This window comes from Convolutriloba macropyga, unplaced genomic scaffold, assembly GCF_964194025.1.
Source record: "Convolutriloba macropyga unplaced genomic scaffold, txConMacr16.3 SCAFFOLD_508, whole genome shotgun sequence".
NCBI lineage: Eukaryota > Metazoa > Xenacoelomorpha > Acoela > Convolutidae > Convolutriloba > Convolutriloba macropyga.
This window is the reverse complement of record NW_027450141.1, coordinates 36562-60000: the sequence shown is the minus strand read 5'-3', so window position 1 is coordinate 60000 and position 23439 is coordinate 36562. Positions and strand designations below refer to the sequence as shown.

At 46.3% G+C, this 23439-nt stretch overlaps 2 pseudogenes; both read right to left on the bottom strand.

Annotated features, from left to right (window-relative positions):
* The window catches only part of LOC142355652 (large subunit ribosomal RNA), a 7303-nt pseudogene extending 2484 nt beyond the window's left edge, over window positions 1-4819 (bottom strand).
* A 1683-nt stretch (window positions 4820-6502) lies between these two features.
* On the bottom strand, window positions 6503-6654 carry LOC142355656 (5.8S ribosomal RNA; annotated as a pseudogene).
* Between the last annotated feature and the right edge of the window lie 16785 nt (window positions 6655-23439).

Sequence of the window (23439 nt, the reverse complement as noted above, 5' to 3'; positions counted from 1 at the left end):
TTGAGTATCCAGATTCGTTGCTGTGGTTTCAGGGGGGCTCTTCTCAGGTCATCTAGCTTCTTCTCCAGCTTCTTGATGGTGTTTGTCCTCGTACCATATGCCCCTGTCTCAATGCCCAGGTACTTGTAGAAGGATTCTGCTGTCATCACGGGGAGACCTCCTGCCCTGCTGCTGAACACTGTGTTAGGGTTTATCACTATCTGTCGGTCCCTTGGCACTGTGTCCACATCTAGGGTTGCACACTTCTTGGCATTGAGAGAGAGACCACATCTTTCCAGCCCTGTCTCCAGTCTGTTGATAGAGTCCTGAAGCCCTGTCTGCGTCTGAGCTAGCAACACAACGTCATCGGCAAAGGCGAGGTGATTCAGCTTTTCTGAGCCCATCTGGATTCCAGTCGTTTGGGGTAGAGTCTTCAGCACCCTGTTCATCACAAGGTTGAATAGGATTGGGGAGATGGGATCCCCCTGTCTGACCCCCTTGGATGGCTTCACCAAGCGTCTTGCTCCGTCGATCTCCAGAGTTGTGCCCTGTCTCTTGTAGCCCTTCATGATGTATCTGAGGATCTTGGGGTCTATGCCTGCTTCTAGTGCTGCTTCTGCCAGGGCCTTGTGGGTCACACTGTCAAAGGCCTTCTTCACATCTATGAAGGCCAGTTTGAGTCCCCGTCTCTGTGTCTTTGCCTCACTGATAATGCCCTGCAGCAGAAGAGAGTTGGTTGCCGTCCCATCTACCCTCTTGAAGCCCTTCTGTCTGATATTGTCGTCTAGGTCCTCAAGTCGTGCAGCTAAGCACTTGTGGAACACCCTGGCCAGTACACTTGCCACTGTGATGGGTCTGAAGTCCATTGGTTCCTGAGACCCTGCCACTTTGGGGATGAACACTGTTCTTCCACTAAGGAGCCACTCGGGTAGATGTTCAGCCAGCAGCCAGAGATTGAAGTGGGAGACCAACTTCTTGAAGGGGATGCAAGTCACCGTCTTCCTGCTCACCCTGTCTGGTCCAGGAGCTGTCTGTCCCATGGTCTGCACACACTTGGCCACTTCTTCGATGGTGATTGGAGTGACCCAACCCTGACCGCTGATTGTGCTTAGGTCTATTGTCTCTGCTTCCGTCTCAAGGAGCTGCTGCCAAGCATCAAGAAACCCTGTCTTGTCGGTGATGGGGTTGTGCTCACCAAACTTCTCCCATGACCCATCCATCACTGATGCCGCTGCCTTAGCCCTGTCACGTCTGTAAAGAGCCTGCAGTCTTGCATACTGGTGCCGTCTCATGCCCTTCTTGGATCGTCTAGGATGTTTGTGAGCCCTCTGTCCCCCATTCTTCCCTGGTTCTTGTGCAAGGGTTTGTAGCCACATCTGTCCCTCTCTCTCGACGTACTGGGTGAGATCGTCGTCCGTCATTCTGTGCCATTCACCCGGAGGAGGAAGAGCCAGCATCTCAAGGTCGATGCCCGTCTCAAGACAGTGTCTTGGTCTGTCTTCCTGCACAGTGTTTTCCTCCCTGTCATGTTCCTGCATCATTGCCACAAACTGTTGGTTCTTTCTCAAGCCCTTGAATGCCTCAGCGGATCGATGGGGGAACAGTCTTGCCAGTTGCTCATTCTCTTGCTTCTGGGATGCGGGATCAAGGCCCCTCATCGCGTCTCTGACCAGAGCCATTTCCTCAAGAGTCCACCTTGCATTAGATCTGCCTGTCTTCTGGGCCTGCATCTGGTGGTATGTATCTGGGTGCCTGCTTTTGGTGTGAAGTGAGAGACCAGTCTGTCCTTTGAAGGGTCCAGCACCACAGATTGAGCAGCACCAGTTGGGGGCTGTTGCTTGGCCACTCACGGGTTCCTGGGTGGGAGCCCTGCCCGCATGTGCTCCCTGTGATGCTTTCGTCTGTGATGCCCCTGACTTGTGACTTCTGGTCTTGTGCTGCTTCAGGCCGAGCTCACTCCTGAACGGACCCTGTCCGCAGATGTCGCAGGTCCACTTGGAGGCCACGTCTCCACAACTACTGGTGCTCACACTGTCTTGTCTGGCTGAGGCCAGATCTTTCTCATTGATTGTCTTCATCGTTGGGACTACTGTACCGAGGTACAGACTTTGGTTTTACCCAAAGTGGTTGGCGAACTTTTAAGGTGGTCAGCACACTTCACCGGACAGCCTTTGTTCTGGTATGACTCCGAAACCGTGGTTTTTAGTGGTTCGCCTTCCACGGACAGTCTTTGTTTTGGTGTGACTCCGAAACCGTGGTTTTAGTGGTTTGCCTTCCACGGACAGTCTTTGTTTTGGTATGACTCCGAAACCGTGGTTTGTTGAGTGGTTTTCCTTCCACTGGGCAAGTTTTTAAGGTTTGTCCATTCCGGGGACTATTGATGGTGTGCTTAGCTCAGCCACGAATGGCAGTTTCCAGCGAGACCTCGTGGAGGTTGCACACAGTCAACTAATCATCACTAATTAAGAGAGTCATAGTTACTCCCGCCCAAGAGAGTCATAGTTACTCCCGCCGTTTACCCGCGCTTATTTGAATTTCTTCACTTTGACATTCAGAGCACTGGGCAGAAATCACATTGCGTCAACACCGTTTCACCAGCCATCGCAATGCTTTGTTTTAATTAAACAGTCGGATTCCCCTTGTCCGAACCAGTTCAGAGTTCGAGTGTTTTTTGTGCAACAGAATAGACCTAAAGCATATCAGCTAGCAGTCAAACCAAACGCCAACAACCCGAAGGCCATCGCACGCTTTAGCAGACCGAAGCGTCAAACTAAAGGCTTGTTACACCCACTCCTCAGAGCCAATCCTTCTTCCGAAGGTACGGATCTATTTTGCCGACTTCCCTTATCTACACTGTTCCAAGACCAGAGGCTTTTCACCTTGGGGACCTGATGCGGTAATCGGTACGATTCACTCTCCTGACATCTGCTAAGCCAAACTTTTATGTGCCACCAGGAACAATTGGGACACAGCAAATGCTGCTGTGCTCTTGCACGCTTCGAGCCTTATCTCTGATTGAATCAATTCCAAGGACTCTACAACGTGTTATAAAGAAAAGATAACTCTTCCCCAAGGTCCCAATGACAAAGTTCGACCTCAATGACGTTGCCGTCTCAATGCCAGGAGAGTAAGTTCGGGAATTTTAACCCGATGCTCTTTCGAGACTCAGCAGTTTTCAAGAAACCACTATTCAAGACTTTGGCATTAGCCTGTCTTTTAGAATCGACTAACTCATGTGCAAACGCTGTTCACATGAAAGCCTTTCCCGCTTCAGTCCTCAAAGTTCTCATTTGAGTACTTGCTACTTCCACCAAGATCTGCTCCATTGATCGCTTCGCGCATACACTTGCGTGCATACTTTAGCGCAATCAATGTGTCCTCCTACACATGAATATCATTTTTGAGCTGGTGAGGCTCTTTTTCTCTAATCTAACTTGCGTTAGATATTGATATTCATGGTTGGGTATAGGCCACGAGCTCTAGTGCCATCCATTTTCAGGGCTGATTGATTCGGCAGGTGAGTTGTTACACACTCCTTAGCGGATTTCAACTTCCATGACCACCGTCCTGCTGTCAGTATCAATCAACACCTTTTGTGGTGACTCATGAGCAAGTAGTTAGGCGCCTTAACCCAACTTTTGGTTCATCCCACATCGCCGGTTCTGCTTACCAAAAGCGGCCCACAAAAAGCTTGCATTCATAGTCCAAGTGCAATTAAGTCACAAGGACATCTCACCGATTTATAGTTTGAGAATAGGTGAAGGAAAAATTTTCCCCCATTCCTCTAATCATTCGCTTTAACCGATGAAATTGCTTTGCGAAGATTTTTCAATCTTGCTCAAGCTTTTGCTATCCTGAGGGAAACTTCGGAGGAAACCAGCTACTAGATGGTTCGATTAGTCTTTCGCCCCTATGCTCAGGTCAGACGATCGATTTGCACGTCAGAACCGCTTCGGGCTTCCACCATGGTTTCCCGTGGCTTCGCCCTGCCCAAGCATAGATCACCATCTTTCGGGTCGTGTGCTACTTGCTCTGGATCAGTCATGCAATAAGAGCAAAACCGTCCGTGGTTGCGGGACACCGAATCGGCGCCCTCACCACACAAAGTAGTGCAATTCATAAAAATTACACTGTTCACTTTCATTTCGCGTGTGCGCTTTCAATGAGCGACAACACTTGCAAGCAACTCACACTCCTTGGTCCGTGTTTCAAGACGGGCTGTAGAGAGCATTGAATAGGAAGTTGAGGTCAGACAGGCAATCAAGATCAATTTATCTCATTTTGTTTAGAATCAACAAGAAGAATTCCGAGGAAAACTTCTGCTCGATTCATTAACAAGATTTGCCAAAAGACGACAACTACACTACTCGGTAGCCGAGAATATAATATCAAGGCATTGAGTATGGTAACGCTCACTCCAGTTCCCCTTCAACAGTTTCACGTACTTTTCACTCTCTCTTCAGAGTGCTTTTCAACTTTCCCTCACGGTACTTGTTTACTATCGGTCTCGCTTTATAATTAGCTTTTGGAGAGACATATCTCCAGCTTCGAGTTGCACTTTCAAACAACTCTACTCATAGGAATGAGCCATTATGACTGGTATCGAAAATGACCTTTACAGGATTTTCACCTTCTTTGATGCTACTTTCCAGTAGACATCAGGACAAATTCACCAGTCTAGCATCAAACCATACCGGACACCGAGAAATGTTGCCATTTCTCTTCCCGATGAGCTTTTCCCTGTTCATTCGCCATTACTAAGGGATTCTCAGTTGATTTCTTTTCCTCCCCTTACTGATATGCTTAAGTTAAGGGGGTTCTCTCGCCCAATTCAGGTTATGTAGTTGATTGTCTCTTAATTGGTTCACTGACCAATATGAGACAGAAACCGATTCAGCAGTTTTGTTCGCTACTACTATCAAACACAGGTCGAAGTTTCCATTCAGTCATTAATTCCAACTTTCAAATGTTGTTGTTTCAGCTTTCGCTTACTAGAAGCAACATAATACTCGCTGCAATACAGACCTCGGGAAACCCTCACCGTGAATAAGGTTCACTCACATATTTCACTACATTTTGCGTGGGATTGGAGATGAGGCTACTCGTTCTTGCTCAGTACTAGGCTGAAAATTAACGAAACTTCGTTACAAACGTTCACATGTTGATGTTTCCGCTTTCGCGTACTCGAAACAACATAATACTAGTCTTTGTAATTTAGTTTCATAATTTCAACTGTTCTCATGCAGAATTTTTGCTCATTCTTATCCCAAATTTTGACCTGGCTACTAGTTACACTCCTTGTACTTATTGCAAAATGACCACAAATTTCAACAGCTTTCACATGTTGCTGTTTCGGCTTTCGCTTACTACAGTCAACATAATACTCGTTGCAAAATAAGTGCTCGGCATCTGCAATTTTCCAAAGACGAAGTTTCGCCAGTTCAATTTTCGCTCGCCAATTATGGCTACTAATTCACACGGTACTGAGCTCAACAACATTAAATTTGTTCAGCAAGACTTTCACATGTTGATGTTTTGGCTTTCGCCTACTAGAAGCAACATAATACTCGTCTTGTTAGCTCATTCAATGAGAATAGCTTTTCCCGTTGAGAATTTTTGCCTTCAATTGGCGTTGTAGTGAGTTTGGCTACTCAGATCACCAAATACTTGTGACAATTCGAACCAGAAATGTTTTCAATTTTCACATGCTGATGTTTCGGATTCAACCTACTAGAAGCAGCATAATACTTGTATTCAACAATTTCTGTATCAAATCCCAGTTTTCTCTGGTGCATCTTTGCCAAACTATTCCAAACTGCCTGAGTCTGAATACCAATTACAGGTACTAGTAAATGCACGTTACTAAGGACTATATAGTTCTAGGTTACTGTACACAACGACGTTCACATGTTGATGTTTCAGCTGCCGCTTACTAGAAACAACATAATACTTATCGTGCATACCTTTCCATAACTTGTCCTTTTCAGATGCATTAGTTTCCCTTTGTCTTGGCTTCTACAGTCAGACTGGCTACTAGTAACAGCACAGTACTAATCACATATCGTTCTACAGTTTGCAGACAACTTTCACATGTTGATGTTTCAGCTTTCGCCTACTAGAAACAACATAATACTCGCTGTATACATTTGTAGTTCTCTATGTAACTTTCATGTGAAGAAGTTTCGCCAGTCTTTTTGACTGTCTCAAATCTGAGTCATGCTTAGGCTACTAGTTGCTTCATAGTACTTATCGCCTCGAGATCATTGAACAAAACTTGATTTTCACATGTTGCTGTTTCAGCTTCCGCTTACTAGAAACAACATAATACTAGTCTCATTAAGTTCCGTCTCTTTGCAATTTTCTTATGAAGAAAATTCGCCATCACAATGACTCCAGCAGTTCTTGATCAAGGAATGCAATCATTGATCAGAATGCTATTATTTGAATCGGTTCTGCTTTAAGTGTTCCAATTTTATTGGAAGCACCAACAATAGAACATCAATGTGTTCAATCGAGAGTTATATAACCCTGAATCGGACGCAGTCAACAGCCGAAGCCGAGACCGCCTTTTGCGTTAGAGAGGTCGGTAAACAAATCTTGCGATTCATACCGAATTAACACATATAGCTGTGCTCCTCTTCGTAAAGCGAGCCAAGTGATCCCCTGTTGAAGGATGTATTTGGACCAATCTAGTAGCATTTGGTTTCCAACAAGCTCTCCCAAGTTAGCTTACTTATTGGGCTTTTCAACCAATTCGGTTGGCTACAAGCATCATCAAAGTACTAGCCACAGTTTGATCGCAAAATTCTACGACTTTCACATGTTGATGTTTCGGCTTGCGCTTAGCCTACTATAAGCAACATAATACTAGTCATATCATAGAGCGTGATCAGCTTGTGACGTTCTCATGATGAAGTTTCACCAACAGTGTCTCACTTCGAGCTTAAATCCAGCTACTAGTAACTACACAGTACTGACTGCAACGATAACTTTTATCTATACCTTTCACATGCTGCGCTTTCGGCCAGGGCCTACTAACGTCAACATAATACTCGATATAAACTTTTGTTCATGATGCAGCTTCCCCATGCAGAAGTTTCGCCTTCAAATGCTCTCTTGGCCATATGACGTAAGAAAAGGTTACTAGTAACATCACAGTACTAGCCACAGTTTGATTGCAAAATTCTACGACTTTCACATGTTGATGTTTCGGCTTGCGCTTAGCCTACTAGAAGCAACATAATACTAGTCATATCATAGAGCGTGATCAGCTTGTGACGTTCTCATGATGAAGTTTCACCAACAGTGTCTCATTTCGAGCTTAAATCCAGCTACTAGTAACTACACAGTACTGACTGCAACGCTAACTTTTATCTATACCTTTCACATGCTGCGCTTTCGGCCAGGGCCTACTAACGTCAACATAATACTCGATATAAACTTTTGTTCATGATGCAGCTTCCCCATGCAGAAGTTTCGCCTTCAAATGCTCTCTTGGCCATATGACGTAACACAAGGTTACTAGTAACATCACAGTACTAGCCACAATTTGATCGCAAAATTCTACGACTTTCACATGTTGATGTTTCGGCTTGCGCTTAGCCTACTATAAGCAACATAATACTAGTCATATCATAGAGCGTGATCAGCTTGTGACGTTCTCATGATGAAGTTTCACCAACAGTGTCTCACTTCGAGCTTAAATCCAGCTACTAGTAACTACACAGTACTGACTGCAACGATAACTTTTATCTATACCTTTCACATGCTGCGCTTTCGGCCAGGGCCTACTAACGTCAACATAATACTCGATATAAACTTTTGTTCATGATGCAGCTTCCCCATGCAGAAGTTTCGCCTTCAAATGCTCTCTTGGCCATATGACGTAAGAAAAGGTTACTAGTAACATCACAGTACTAGCCACAGTTTGATTGCAAAATTCTACGACTTTCACATGTTGATGTTTCGGCTTGCGCTTAGCCTACTAGAAGCAACATAATACTAGTCATATCATAGAGCGTGATCAGCTTGTGACGTTCTCATGATGAAGTTTCACCAACAGTGTCTCATTTCGAGCTTAAATCCAGCTACTAGTAACTACACAGTACTGACTGCAACGCTAACTTTTATCTATACCTTTCACATGCTGCGCTTTCGGCCAGGGCCTACTAACGTCAACATAATACTCGATATAAACTTTTGTTCATGATGCAGCTTCCCCATGCAGAAGTTTCGCCTTCAAATGCTCTCTTGGCCATATGACGTAACACAAGGTTACTAGTAACATCACAGTACTAGCCACAATTTGATCGCAAAATTCTACGACTTTCACATGTTGATGTTTCGGCTTGCGCTTAGCCTACTAGAAGCAACATAATACTAGTCATATCATGGAGCGTGATCAGCTTGTGACGTTCTCATGATGAAGTTTCACCAACAGTGTCTCATTTCGAGCTTAAATCCAGCTACTAGTAACTACACAGTACTGACTGCAACGATAACTTTTATCTATACCTTTCACATGCTGCGCTTTCGGCCAGGGCCTACTAATGTCAACATAATACTCGATATAAACTTTTGTTCATGATGCAGCTTCCCCATGCAGAAGTTTCGCCTTCAAATGCTCTCTTGGCCATATGACGTAACACAAGGTTACTAGTAACATCACAGTACTAGCCACAATTTGATCGCAAAATTCTACGACTTTCACATGTTGATGTTTCGGCTTGCGCTTAGCCTACTAGAAGCAACATAATACTAGTCATATCATAGAGCTTGATCAGCTTGTGACATTCTCATGATGAAGTTTCACCAACAGTGTCTCATTTTGAGCTTAAATCCAGCTACTAGTAACTACACAGTACTGACTGCAACAATAACTTTTATCTATACCTTTCACATGCTGCGTTTTCGGCCAAGGCCTACTAACGTCAACATAATACTCGATATAAAATTTTGATCATGATGCAGCTTTCCCATGCAGAAGTTTCGCCTTCAAATGCTCTCTTGGCCATATGACGGAACACCAGGTTACTAGTAACATCACAGTACTAGCCACAGTTTGATTGCAAAATTCTACGACTTTCACATGTTGATGTTTCGGCTTGCGCTTAGCCTACTAGAAGCAACATAATACTAGTCATATCATAGAGCGTGATCAGCTTGTGACGTTCTCATGATGAAGTTTCACCAATAGTGTTTCATTCGAATTGGTTCTGCTTTAAGCTCTCCAATTGTTTTGGATGAACCAGTTTTGCCCTTCGAAGCCACTTTTGTGAGCTTTTGTGGGTCTTTACCAAGAGGATATACCTCAAGGCCTCTTTCAATTCCTTTAAGTTCTTTCAACTCCTTTACAGTTTCTAGGTTCACATAGCTGCAAACCTTATTTCTAGTTTTAAGTCTGGCCAACTTGGGGAGAGTTGGTGCAGACCGTGACCAATTCTAGTAGGATGCCACAACAAGAATGTGATCAACTTAGCTTGTCGATGAACCTGCCCCACATTCAAACAACTCTATCGCCTTTTCCTCGTATAGTTATATGCGAGGGCCTCTCATAGAGAGCGCTGTTAGCAACCTTTTCCACATAGACGATAAAGTTGTGAGTGTTTTGCACATGGCTGTTGTCATCACCACGTGACGAGTCAACTCAGCTTGACTCTCTACACTCCGACAAGCTTTGCACATACGCCTTTAGTTCAGTATGTGTCTTTAATCTGACTCCGGTGCCTCAAGCCGGAAAAATTGTCAGATTATGATCATTATCGGTTAGTCATCCCGATGCAAGATCGTATCGTACTGTCTTTGTCTACCTCCAGATTCCGAAGAACAGGAGGAGACTCTCCCAGACCTACATATCTGGGAGAATGTTCAGAGGGCGAGAAGCTGTGGATTACTCTCCCCTAAGAACTGACTAAACTTTACCCTCGTCCAAGGTAAGTTTATTTTAGCTAGCCTTCTATGTAAAGGATCTGAGGCTAAGCTGTGTTTTTTCGAGCCTTTGGCTCGGAGCAAGTTCAGTGGGCGCCCCGAGTAGCTCAACTCTTTCCCACTGAACAGCGCAACGCTCTGTCACTCGCTGGGATTTTTGCGTGTCGGTTCTAACCACGCGACTTGTGGACCTTTTTAGGCCTTTCTCATTCACAAGTCTATAGCTGGGCTTCTATAACCCAGCTTCTGAGATCTAGATAGCTGCAGTTCTGCTAGGCTGCTTTTGCTAACTAGTCTCCCTTTAAGCAGTCCCTTGCCATGACTGCTGAACTATGTATCCACACAAGTAGTTTTTGAGCTCGATACATAATTCGAGATTGGTTGCCAAGCAATCTCTAGCGACAGAGCGTCATGCGCACTACAGACATGGCCTCTACCAGCAGCCATGCCCGAAGGAATCAATCACTGATCCTTCCGCAGGTTCCCCTACGGAAACCTTGTTACGACTTTTACTTCCTCTAGACAATTAAGCTCGATCCGCTTCATCCCGTTGCCGGAGACCGAAGTCCCAACAGTAGGAATTTGCAATTCTTGCTTAACTATCCAATCAGTAGTAGCGACGGGCGGTGTGTACAAAGGGCAGGGACGTAATCCCTATGAGTTGTTGACTCATAAGTACCAGGAATTCCTGGTTCACGTCTGCAAGTTACAACAGACGATCCCCTTGAAGCGCTGTACTTTTCTCTGATTGCCCAGTCCATTTCGGACCAAGGGCTGAGTACTCAATCTAAAAGTACACAGTGTAGCGCGCGTGCAGTCCAGAACATCTAAGGGCATCACAGACCTGTTATAGCCTCACTTCATCTGCGGTATTTAATTCCGCATAGTTCCTCTAAGAAGTGTTTGAATTCACATATAGTGAATTTCATTATTTAGATGGAGAAGATCTCGTTCGTTATCGGAATTAACCAGACAGATCACTCCACTAACTAAGAACGGCCATGCACCACCGCCCATATAATCATGAAAGATATTCAATCTGTCAATCCTTAAGATGTCTGGACCGGGTGAGTTTTCCCGTGTTGAGTCAAATTAAGCCGCAGGCTCCACTCCTGGTGGTGCCCTTCCGTCAATTCCTTTAAGTTTCGATTTTGCAACCATACTTCCCCCGGAACCAATAAACTTTGGTTTCCCGGTTAATCTCTTGCCAAGTCAAGATCGACTTTGACAAATTGTAGGTTGGTATAGTTTATGGTCAGAATTACGAGGGTATCTAATCCTCTTCAATACTCTGACTTTCGTTCTTGATTAATGAAAACATTCTTGGCAAATGCTTTCGCAGTAGTTTGTCTTGCCACGATCCAAGAATTTCACCTCTAACGTAGCAATACAAATGCCCCCGTCTGTTCCTTTCAATCATTACCGCACTCAGCCAACCGGCATCAATCGAGTAGCGGGTCATTCTCCATTATTCCATGCTTTATTATTCGATCCCAAAGGATGCTTTGAACACTCTAATTTTCTCAGGGTGAAAACACCGTTTCCACAGTTCGTCACATTTAAGTGCAAACTATTTCTTCGATGCGAAGGATGAGCGGAACGAGTCAACAGATTTAACTGAAGACCATGTTGCCGTTCTACTCAAACAGATCCAACTATGAGCTTTTTAAACGCAGCAACTATTGCATACGCTTGTAGAGGCTGGTATTACCGCGGCTGCTGGCACCAGACTTGCCCTCTACTCGTTCATCAATGGAGCTTTTAAGTCCATTCCATTCTGATTACAAACCATAAAGGTTCATATCATTATTTCTAGTCACTACCTCCTCGTGCGGAGAGTGGGTAATTTGCGTGCCTGCTGCCTTCCTTGGATGTGGTAGCCGTTTCTAAGGCTCCCTCTCCGGAATCGAACCCTGATTCCCCGTTACCCGTCACAACCATGGTAGTCCGTTACACTACCATCATAGGTTGATAGGTCAGAAATTCGGAAGTTCCGTCCCCAAGCCGAAGCTATCTGGGATCTTTCAGTTACTAGGACTCATCACGGGATGTGTCTGTACTTAGCAAATCACCCGGTGTAGTCTTGTAAAAGTCTCCGACAGTGTCGGACAATCAGCATGCATTAGCTGCAGGGTTACCGCAGTTATTCATTTAGCTTGCAAATCAACTAATAGATAGTAACTGATTTAATGAGCCATTCGCGGTTCCACTTTTTCAAGCTTCGCTTGCACATGCATGGCTTAGTCTTTCAGACAAGCATATGGCAACTGACAGGATCAATCAGTTTAATTGTACTTTGAACAATCTTTCGATTTGTTCGAATTTAGAAAGACATAGCCTTGCGGCCTCGTCAATCTTGCTTTGAGCTTTTTAAATCACGAAGAGTTTCAATGCATGCTTTGGCATGGCTACTAGTTACTACACAGTACTCTACACACTTAGAGTTACCCACGATTACACATTTCACATGCTGATGTTTCGGCTCGCGCGTACTAGAAACAGCATAATACTATGTGTACTGGTAGATAGCGCTCTGTGAGCATTTCCCATGAGCAGGTTTTGCCCTCCAAATCTCTGTTCTACTGTTACCAATACCGGCTAACAACTGTATCATACTAGGGAGAATTGACTCATGATTTAAAAACCAGATGTTCACATGTCGATGTTTCGGCTCTCGCCTACTAGAAACAACATAATACTAGTCTGTTAAAAATCTCAATCACGCCGCCTCTTCAGATACAGAAGTTTTACCTTTTATTGGTTAGAGAACAGCTTTCCAGCTGTCGACATGGTTACTAGTAACAACACCGTACTCAACACAAAAACTTTTCAACTTCACAACTTTCACATGCTGATGTTTCTGCTTTCGCATACTAGAAACAGCATAATACTTATTGTTTTGTCAAGTAATTTGTGTGTCTTTCCCATGTGAAGTTTCACCGGTCAACAATGTTTCCCTGACCAATTACGGCTACTAGTAGCTGTATAATACTAGGGAAAATGATTGAGGATTTAATATCAGATTTTCACATGTTGATGTTTCGGCTTTCGCCTACTAGAAACAACATAATACTAGTCTGCTAAGAAATCTCGCTCAAATTGCCTTTTCACATACAGAAGTTTCACCTTCTATTGGTTAGAGAACAGTTCTCAGCTGTCGACATGGTTACTAGTAACAACATCGTACTCAACACAAAAATTCTTCAACTTCACAACTTTCACATGCTGATGTTTCTGCTTTCGCGTACTAGAAACAGCATAATACTTATTGCTTTGTCAAGAAGTGTGTGTGTCTTTCCCATGCGAAAGTTTCACCGGTCAGCAATAATTGCCGTGTCCAATTAAGGTTACTCATAGCTGTATAATACTAGGGAAAATGATTGAGGATTTAATATCAGATTTTCACATGTTGATGTTTCGGCTTTCGCCTACTAGAAACAACATAATACTAGTCTGCTAATAAATCTCGCTCAAATTGCCTTTTCACATACAGAAGTTTCACCTCTTCTTGGTCACTGTACAGATGATGCTGTCTGTTCTTTATTTGGTTCTGCTTATTATAAGGAGGGGCATCACTCCTTCCTCCTTGGTTTGCATGCATTAAGCCTGCTTTGTGAAAAGCGTATCTTTCTAGCTTTTCTTCGCCTTACTCGAGTAGGACGATACAATCCAGACATTAGTCAGTCTTGGTGTAAAGTCACTGAGTATTATTCGGTTCTGCTTTATTCAGCAATATGCTGTATAATTGTTGTAATTTGCGAACATATTTGTTCTCAGTTCCGAACTACTAGCGACGACAGATTACCAGCGGTCATGAGCCATCAAGGTAGTTCTTTGGTGCATCAAGTAGAGAGGTGCCATCAAACAACACTTCCCTAATAATGCTACACACATAGAATTTGCTACAGTGCAGCTTTTTACTTTGCAAAATTTGCGCACAAATTTTGCATAGAATAAATGTTTTATCAAGATTTTTAGATCCCCTCCCTTGAGAGAACGTTACTCCTTTAAGTGAACACCCCGCGGCGTCCTGTTGTTATTGCTTATAACCATTTCGCAAGCCGGAGGCATAATGCACTACGCAAGCCGCTACTTTGGCACAGAGGCACCTAGTTTTACACCCGGGACTTCAGGTGGCCCAGTTTTACACCCAGTACAGCGGTGCCAGTTGGTAACCCGGTGGATCCTCGGAGACCAGACATGATCATAGATCAAACCCGATGTATGCTACTCCTGAACGTATAGTATCTCCACTGTGCAATGAAATTATCGTTCGTTTCGGGCCTTCCTATACGTTCAGCAGACAATCGCTAGGAATTCACCTCGTGACCCGTGGTGACCACACTGGATTTCAAGTTTATTGATTTGGACAGACCTGTCATTTATTTTGCTTTTCAGCTTCAGTTCTGCTCGATCTAGCTTGCCTAAGGCTTGATCTCGCTTTGCTCACCCCTGTAGGAGCCTCTACTAGTACCACTCGGAGTAATGGGGAATCCACCAGACCTAATCGATGAATGCCATCAAACAACAAACATCATACCCGGCTTCATCAGGCATATTTTATTACTTCCGAGAGGTACTTTAGTATCAGATCTTTCTCCATGCCTCTTATGAGGACCCGTCAGACCTTTCGGTTTATCGTTTAGCTTCAGTCCTGCTCGATCTAGCTTTCCCAAGGCTCGATCTAGCTCTATTCGCCCCACTAGAGGGCTCTCTAAGACCCCTCGGTCTTAGTGTTAGCTCCGGTACTGCTCGGTCGTGCTTGCTGAAGGCCCGACCCAGCTTTAGTTAGATTCTCGTACTTTCTCTTGGCCTCTCTAGGAGGACCAGACAGACCTCTCGGTCTATCGTTTAGCTTCAGTCCTGCTCGATCTAGCTTGCCCAAGGCTTGATCAAGCTCTATTCGCCCCGCTAGAGGGCTCTCTAAGACCCCTCGGTCTTAGTGTTATCTTCTGTAATGCCTAACCAAGCTTACTACAGGCCTTGGTCAGGTCTTTATCGGTCACCGATTAGTAACAGACCAATCATAGGGCCTTCCACCCTATCCGGGTTGAGGTCTTTAGTCCAGCCATATTTTGACAAGACACCTCTCCCTAATAATGCCCCACACATAGAATTACTGTCCATGCAGTATTTAACTTGTGTTTTTTTCTAAAATTTGATTTTCACTTTTTGGAGGTTCATTTGCTCCTCTGACACTCTTTCAGCTTCAATCTTACTCGATCTAGCTTTCCCAAGGCTCGATCTAGCTCTATTCGCCCCACTAGAGGGCTCTAAGACACTTCGGTCTTAGTGTTAGCTCCGGTCTTGCTCAATCGTGCTTGCTGAAGGCGCGATCAAGCTTTAGTTAGCTTCTCGTACTTCCTCTTGGCCTCTCTAGGAGGACCAGACAGACCTCTCGGTCTATCGTTTAGCTTCAGTCCTGCTCGATCTAGCTTTCCCAAGGCTCGATCTAGCTCTATTCGCCCTGCTAGAGGGCTCTCTAAGACCCCTCGGTCTTAGTGTTAGCTCCGGTACAGCTCGGTCGTGCTTGCTGAAGGCCCGATCAAGCTTTAGTTAGATTCTCGTACTTTCTCTTGGCCTCTATAGGAGGACCAGACAGACCTCTCGGTCTATCGTTTAGCTTCAGTCCTGCTTGATCTAGCTTTCCCAAGGCTCGATCTAGCTCTATTCGCCCTGCTAGAGGGCTCTCTAAGACCCCTCGGTCTTAGTGTTAGCTCCGGTACAGCTCGGTCGTGCTTGCTGAAGGCCCGATCAAGCTTTAGTTAGCTTCTCGTACTTTCTCTTGGCCTCTCTAGGAGGACCAGACAGACCTCTCGGTCTATCGTTTAGCTTCAGTCCTGCTCGATCTAGCTTTCCCAAGGCTCGATCTAGATCTATTCGCCCTGCTAGAGGGCTCTCTAAGACCCCTCGGTCTTAGTGTTAGCTCCGGTACAGCTCGGTCGTGCTTGCTGAAGGCCTGATCAAGCTTTAGTTAGCTTCTCGTACTTTCTCTTGGCCTCTCTAGGAGGACCAGACAGACCTTTCGGTCTCTTGCTTAGCTTCAGTCCTGCTCGATCTAGCTTTCCCAAGGCTCGATCTAGCTCTATTCGCCCCGCTAGAGGGCTCTCTAAGACCCCTCGGTCTTAGTGTTAACTCCTGTAATGCCTAACCAAGCTTACTACAGGCCTTGGTCAGGTCTTTATCGGTCACCGATTAGTAACAGACCGATCATGGGGCCTTCCACCCTATCCGGGTTGAGGTCTTTAGTCCAGCCATATTTTGACAAGACACCTCCCCCTAATAATGCCCCACACATAGAAATACTGTCCATGCAGTATTTAACTTGTGTTTTTTCTAAAATTTGATTTTCACTTTTTGGAGGTTCATTTGCTCCTCTGACACTCTTTCAGCTTCAATCTTACTCGATCTAGCTTTCCCAAGGCTCGATCTAGCTCTATTCGCCCCACCAGAGGGCTCTCTAAGACACTTCGGTCTTAGTGTTAGCTCCGGTCTTGCTCAATCGTGCTTGCTGAAGGCGCGATCAAGCTTTAGTTAGCTTCTCGTACTTTCTCTTGGCCTCTCTAGGAGGACCAGACAGACCTCTCGGTCTATCGTTTAGCTTCAGTCCTGCTCGATCTAGCTTTCCCAAGGCTCGATCTAGCTCTATTCGCCCCGCTAGAGGGCTCTCTAAGACCCCTCGGTCTTAGTGTTAGCTCCGGTACAGCTCGGTCGTGCTTGCTGAAGGCCCGATCAAGCTTTAGTTGGCTTCTCGTACTTTCTCTTGGCCTCTCTAGGAGGACCAGACAGACCTCTCGGTCTCTTGCTTAGCTTCAGTCCTGCTCGATCTAGCTTGCCCAAGGCTTGATCAAGCTCTATTCGCCCCGCTAGAGGGCTCTCTAAGACCCCTCGGTCTTAGTGTTAGCTCCGGTACAGCTCGGTCGTGCTTGCTGAAGGCCCGATCAAGCTTTAGTTAGCTTCTCGTTTTTTCTCTTGGCCTCTCTAGGAGGACCAGACAGACCTCTCGGTCTATCGTTTAGCTTCAGTCCTGCTCGATCTAGCTTTCCCAAGGCTCGATCTAGCTCTATTCGCCCCGCTAGAGGGCTCTCTAAGACCCCTCGGTCTTAGTGTTAGCTCCGGTACAGCTCGGTCGTGCTTGCTGAAGGCCCGATCAAGCTTTAGTTGGCTTCTCGTACTTTCTCTTGGCCTCTCTAGGAGGACCAGACAGACCTCTCGGTCTATCCTTTAGCTTCAGTCCTGCTCGATCTAGCTTTCCCAAGGCTCGATCTAGCTCTATTCGCCCCGCTAGAGGGCTCTCTAAGACCCCTCGGTCTTAGTGTTATCTCCTGTAATGCCTAACCAAGCTTACTACAGGCCTTGGTCAGGTCTTTATCGGTCACCGATTAGTAACAGACCGATCATAGGGCCTTCCACCCTATCTGGGTTGAGGTCTTTAGTCCAGCCATATTTTGACAAGACACCTCCCCCTAATAATGCCCCACACATAGAATTACTGTTTATGCAGCTTTTCACTTGTGAAATTTTTAATTTTCGCAATTATTATAGAATAAGTGTTTGCGCAGCTTTTCATAGGTCGAGCTCTAGCTAGCTAGCTCAAGCTAGGCTAGCTAGCTCAAGCTCAAGCTATCTAGCTCAAGCTCAAGCCAGCTAGCTCAAGCTCAAGCTAGCTAGCTAGCTCAAGCTCAAGCTAGCTAGCTAGCTCAAGCTCAAGCTAGCTAGCTCAAGCTCAAGCTAGCTAGCTCAAGCTCAAGCTAGCTAGCTAGCTCAAGCTCAAGCTCAAGCTAGCTAGCTCAAGCTCAAGCTCAAGCTAGCTAGCTAGCTCAAGCTCAAGCTAGCTAGCTAGCTCAAGCTCAAGCTAGCTAGCTAGCTCAAGCTCAATCTAGCTAGCTCAAGCTCAAGCTCAAGCTCAAGCTAGCTAGCTAGCTCAAGCTAGCTAGCTAGCTCAAGCTCAAGCTAGCTAGCTAGCTCAAGTTCAAGCTAGCTAGCTAGCTCAAGCTCAAGCTAGCTAGCTAGCTCAAGCTCAAGCTAGCTAGCTCAAGCTCAAGCTAGCTAGCTCAAGCTCAAGCTAGCTAGCTAGCTCAAGCTCAAGCTCAAGCTAGCTAGCTCAAGCTCAAGCTCAAGCTAGCTAGCTAGCTCAAGCTCAAGCTAGCTAGCTAGCTCAAGCTCAAGCTCAAGCTAGCTAGCTAGCTCAAGTTCAAGCTAGCTAGCTAGCTCAAGCTCAAGCTAGCTAGCTCAAGCTCAAGCTAGCTAGCTCAAGCTCAAGCCAGCTAGCTCAAGCTCAAGCTCAAGCTAGCTAGCTAGCTCAAGCACAAGCTAGCTAGCTAGCTCAATCTCAAGCTAGCTAGCTCAAGCTCAAGCTAGCTAGCTCAAGCTCAAGCTAGCTAGCTAGCTCAAGCTCAAGCTCAAGCTAGCTAGCTCAAGCTCAAGCTCAAGCTAGCTAGCTAGCTCAAGCTCAAGCTAGCTAGCTAGCTCAAGCTCAAGCTCAAGCTAGCTAGCTCAAGCTCAAGCTCAAGCTAGCTAGCTAGCTCAAGCTCAAGCTGGCTAGCTAGCTCAAGCTCAAGCTAGCTAGCTAGCTCAAGCTCAAGCTAGCTAGCTCAAGCTCAAGCTCAAGCTCAAGCTAGCTAGCTAGCTCAAGCTAGCTAGCTAGCTCAAGCTCAAGCTAGCTAGCTAGCTCAAGTTCAAGCTAGCTAGCTAGCTCAAGCTCAAGCTAGCTAGCTAGCTCAAGCTCAAGCTAGCTAGCTCAAGCTCAAGCTAGCTAGCTCAAGCTCAAGCTAGCTAGCTAGCTCAAGCTCAAGCTCAAGCTAGCTAGCTCAAGCTCAAGCTCAAGCTAGCTAGCTAGCTCAAGCTCAAGCTAGCTAGCTAGCTCAAGCTCAAGCTAGCTAGCTAGCTCAAGTTCAAGCTAGCTAGCTAGCTCAAGCTCAAGCTAGCTAGCTCAAGCTCAAGCTAGCTAGCTCAAACTCAAGCTAGCTAGCTAGCTCAAGTTCAAGCTAGCTAGCTAGCTCAAGCTCAAGCTAGCTAGCTAGCTCAAGCTCAAGCTAGCTAGCTCAAGCTCAAGCTAGCTAGCTCAAGCTCCAGCTAGCTAGCTAGCTCAAGCTCAAGCTCAAGCTAGCTAGCTCAAGCTCAAGCTCAAGCTAGCTAGCTAGCTCAAGCTCAAGCTAGCTAGCTAGCTCAAGCTCAAGCTAGCTAGCTAGCTCAAGTTCAAGCTAGCTAGCTAGCTCAAGCTCAAGCTAGCTAGCTCAAGCTCAAGCTAGCTAGCTCAAGCTCAAGCCAGCTAGCTCAAGCTCAAGCTCAAGCTAGCTAGCTAGCTCAAGCACAAGCTTGCTAGCTAGCTCAAGCTCAAGCTAGCTAGCTCAAGCTCAAGCTAGCTAGCTCAAGCTCAAGCTAGCTAGCTCAAGCTCAAGCTCAAGCTAGCTAGCTAGCTCAAGCACAAGCTTGCTAGCTAGCTCAAGCTCAAGCTAGCTAGCTCAAGCTCAAGCTAGCTAGCTCAAGCTCAAGCTAGCTAGCTAGCTCAAGCTCAAGCTCAAGCTAGCTAGCTCAAGCTCAAGCTCAAGCTAGCTAGCTAGCTCAAGCTCAAGCTAGCTAGCTAGCTCAAGCTCAAGCTAGCTAGCTAGCTCAAGCTCAAGCTAGCTAGCTCAAGCTCAAGCTCAAGCTAGCTAGCTAGCTCAAGCTAGCTAGCTAGCTCAAGCTCAAGCTAGCTAGCTAGCTCAAGTTCAAGCTAGCTAGCTAGCTCAAGCTCAAGCTAGCTAGCTAGCTCAAGCTCAAGCTAGCTAGCTCAAGCTCAAGCTAGCTAGCTCAAGCTCAAGCTAGCTAGCTAGCTCAAGCTCAAGCTCAAGCTAGCTAGCTCAAGCTCAAGCTCAAGCTAGCTAGCTAGCTCAAGCTCAAGCTAGCTAGCTAGCTCAAGCTCAAGCTAGCTAGCTAGCTCAAGTTCAAGCTAGCTAGCTAGCTCAAGCTCAAGCTAGCTAGCTCAAGCTCAAGCTAGCTAGCTCAAGCTCAAGCCAGCTAGCTCAAGCTCAAGCTCAAGCTAGCTAGCTAGCTCAAGCACAAGCTAGCTAGCTAGCTCAAGCTCAAGCTAGCTAGCTCAAGCTCAAGCTAGCTAGCTCAAGCTCAAGCTAGCTAGCTAGCTCAAGCTCAAGCTCAAGCTAGCTAGCTCAAGCTCAAGCTCAAGCTAGCTAGCTAGCTCAAGCTCAAGCTAGCTAGCTAGCTCAAGCTCAAGCTCAAGCTAGCTAGCTCAAGCTCAAGCTCAAGCTAGCTAGCTAGCTCAAGCTCAAGCTAGCTAGCTCAAGCTCAAGCTCAAGCTAGCTAGCTAGCTCAAGCTAGCTAGCTAGCTCAAGCTCAAGCTAGCTAGCTAGCTCAAGTTCAAGCTAGCTAGCTAGCTCAAGCTCAAGCTAGCTAGCTAGCTCAAGCTCAAGCTAGCTAGCTCAAGCTCAAGCTAGCTAGCTCAAGCTCAAGCTAGCTAGCTAGCTCAAGCTCAAGCTCAAGCTAGCTAGCTCAAGCTCAAGCTCAAGCTAGCTAGCTAGCTCAAGCTCAAGCTAGCTAGCTAGCTCAAGCTCAAGCTAGCTAGCTAGCTCAAGTTCAAGCTAGCTAGCTAGCTCAAGCTCAAGCTAGCTAGCTCAAGCTCAAGCTAGCTAGCTCAAACTCAAGCTAGCTAGCTAGCTCAAGTTCAAGCTAGCTAGCTAGCTCAAGCTCAAGCTAGCTAGCTAGCTCAAGCTCAAGCTAGCTAGCTCAAGCTCAAGCTAGCTAGCTCAAGCTCAAGCTAGCTAGCTAGCTCAAGCTCAAGCTCAAGCTAGCTAGCTCAAGCTCAAGCTCAAGCTAGCTAGCTAGCTCAAGCTCAAGCTAGCTAGCTAGCTCAAGCTCAAGCTAGCTAGCTAGCTCAAGTTCAAGCTAGCTAGCTAGCTCAAGCTCAAGCTAGCTAGCTCAAGCTCAAGCTAGCTAGCTCAAGCTCAAGCCAGCTAGCTCAAGCTCAAGCTCAAGCTAGCTAGCTAGCTCAAGCACAAGCTTGCTAGCTAGCTCAAGCTCAAGCTAGCTAGCTCAAGCTCAAGCTAGCTAGCTCAAGCTCAAGCTAGCTAGCTCAAGCTCAAGCTCAAGCTAGCTAGCTAGCTCAAGCACAAGCTTGCTAGCTAGCTCAAGCTCAAGCTAGCTAGCTCAAGCTCAAGCTAGCTAGCTCAAGCTCAAGCTAGCTAGCTAGCTCAAGCTCAAGCTCAAGCTAGCTAGCTCAAGCTCAAGCTCAAGCTAGCTAGCTAGCTCAAGCTCAAGCTAGCTAGCTAGCTCAAGCTCAAGCTAGCTAGCTAGCTCAAGCTCAAGCTAGCTAGCTCAAGCTCAAGCTCAAGCTAGCTAGCTAGCTCAAGCTAGCTAGCTAGCTCAAGCTCAAGCTAGCTAGCTAGCTCAAGTTCAAGCTAGCTAGCTAGCTCAAGCTCAAGCTAGCTAGCTAGCTCAAGCTCAAGCTATCTAGCTCAAGCTCAAGCTAGCTAGCTCAAGCTCAAGCTAGCTAGCTAGCTCAAGCTCAAGCTCAAGCTAGCTAGCTCAAGCTCAAGCTCAAGCTAGCTAGCTAGCTCAAGCTCAAGCTAGCTAGCTAGCTCAAGCTCAAGCTAGCTAGCTAGCTCAAGTTCAAGCTAGCTAGCTAGCTCAAGCTCAAGCTAGCTAGCTCAAGCTCAAGCTAGCTAGCTCAAGCTCAAGCCAGCTAGCTCAAGCTCAAGCTCAAGCTAGCTAGCTAGCTCAAGCTCAAGCTCAAGCTCAAGCTAGCTAGCTAGCTCAAGTTCAAGCTAGCTAGCTAGCTCAAGCTCAAGCTAGCTAGCTCAAGCTCAAGCTAGCTAGCTCAAGCTCAAGCCAGCTAGCTCAAGCTCAAGCTCAAGCTAGCTAGCTAGCTCAAGCTCAAGCTAGCTAGCTCAAGCTCAAGCTAGCTAGCTAGCTAGCTCAAGCTCAAGCTCAAGCTAGCTAGCTCAAGCTCAAGCTCAAGCTAGCTAGCTCAAGCTCAAGCTCAAGCTAGCTAGCTCAAGCTCAAGCTCAAGCTAGCTAGCTCAAGCCCAAGCTCAAGCTAGCTAGCTAGCTCAAGCTCAAGCTAGCTAGCTCAAGCTCAAGCTCAAGCTCAAGCTAGCTAGCTAGCTAGCTCAAGCTCAAGCTCAAGCTAGCTAGCTAGCTCAAGCTCAAGCTAGCTAGCTCAAGCTCAAGCTAGCTAGCTAGCTCAAGTTCAAGCTAGCTAGCTAGCTCAAGCTCAAGCTAGCTAGCTAGCTCAAGCTCAAGCTAGCTAGCTCAAGCTCAAGCTAGCTAGCTCAAGCTCAAGCTAGCTAGCTAGCTCAAGCTCAAGCTCAAGCTAGCTAGCTCAAGCTCAAGCTCAAGCTAGCTAGCTAGCTCAAGCTCAAGCTAGCTAGCTAGCTCAAGCTCAAGCTAGCTAGCTAGCTCAAGTTCAAGCTAGCTAGCTAGCTCAAGCTCAAGCTAGCTAGCTCAAGCTCAAGCTAGCTAGCTCAAGACTCAAGCTAGCTAGCTAGCTCAAGTTCAAGCTAGCTAGCTAGCTCAAGCTCAAGCTAGCTAGCTAGCTCAAGCTCAAGCTAGCTAGCTCAAGCTCAAGCTAGCTAGCTCAAGCTCAAGCTAGCTAGCTAGCTCAAGCTCAAGCTCAAGCTAGCTAGCTCAAGCTCAAGCTCAAGCTAGCTAGCTAGCTCAAGCTCAAGCTAGCTAGCTAGCTCAAGCTCAAGCTAGCTAGCTAGCTCAAGTTCAAGCTAGCTAGCTAGGTCAAGCTCAAGCTAGCTAGCTCAAGCTCAAGCTAGCTAGCTCAAGCTCAAGCCAGCTAGCTCAAGCTCAAGCTCAAGCTAGCTAGCTAGCTCAAGCACAAGCTTGCTAGCTAGCTCAAGCTCAAGCTAGCTAGCTCAAGCTCAAGCTAGCTAGCTCAAGCTCAAGCTAGCTAGCTCAAGCTCAAGCTCAAGCTAGCTAGCTAGCTCAAGCACAAGCTTGCTAGCTAGCTCAAGCTCAAGCTAGCTAGCTCAAGCTCAAGCTAGCTAGCTCAAGCTCAAGCTAGCTAGCTAGCTCAAGCTCAAGCTCAAGCTAGCTAGCTCAAGCTCAAGCTCAAGCTAGCTAGCTAGCTCAAGCTCAAGCTAGCTAGCTAGCTCAAGCTCAAGCTAGCTAGCTAGCTCAAGCTCAAGCTAGCTAGCTCAAGCTCAAGCTCAAGCTAGCTAGCTAGCTCAAGCTAGCTAGCTAGCTCAAGCTCAAGCTAGCTAGCTAGCTCAAGTTCAAGCTAGCTAGCTAGCTCAAGCTCAAGCTAGCTAGCTAGCTCAAGCTCAAGCTAGCTAGCTCAAGCTCAAGCTAGCTAGCTCAAGCTCAAGCTAGCTAGCTAGCTCAAGCTCAAGCTCAAGCTAGCTAGCTCAAGCTCAAGCTCAAGCTAGCTAGCTAGCTCAAGCTCAAGCTAGCTAGCTAGCTCAAGCTCAAGCTAGCTAGCTAGCTCAAGTTCAAGCTAGCTAGCTAGCTCAAGCTCAAGCTAGCTAGCTCAAGCTCAAGCTAGCTAGCTCAAGCTCAAGCCAGCTAGCTCAAGCTCAAGCTCAAGCTAGC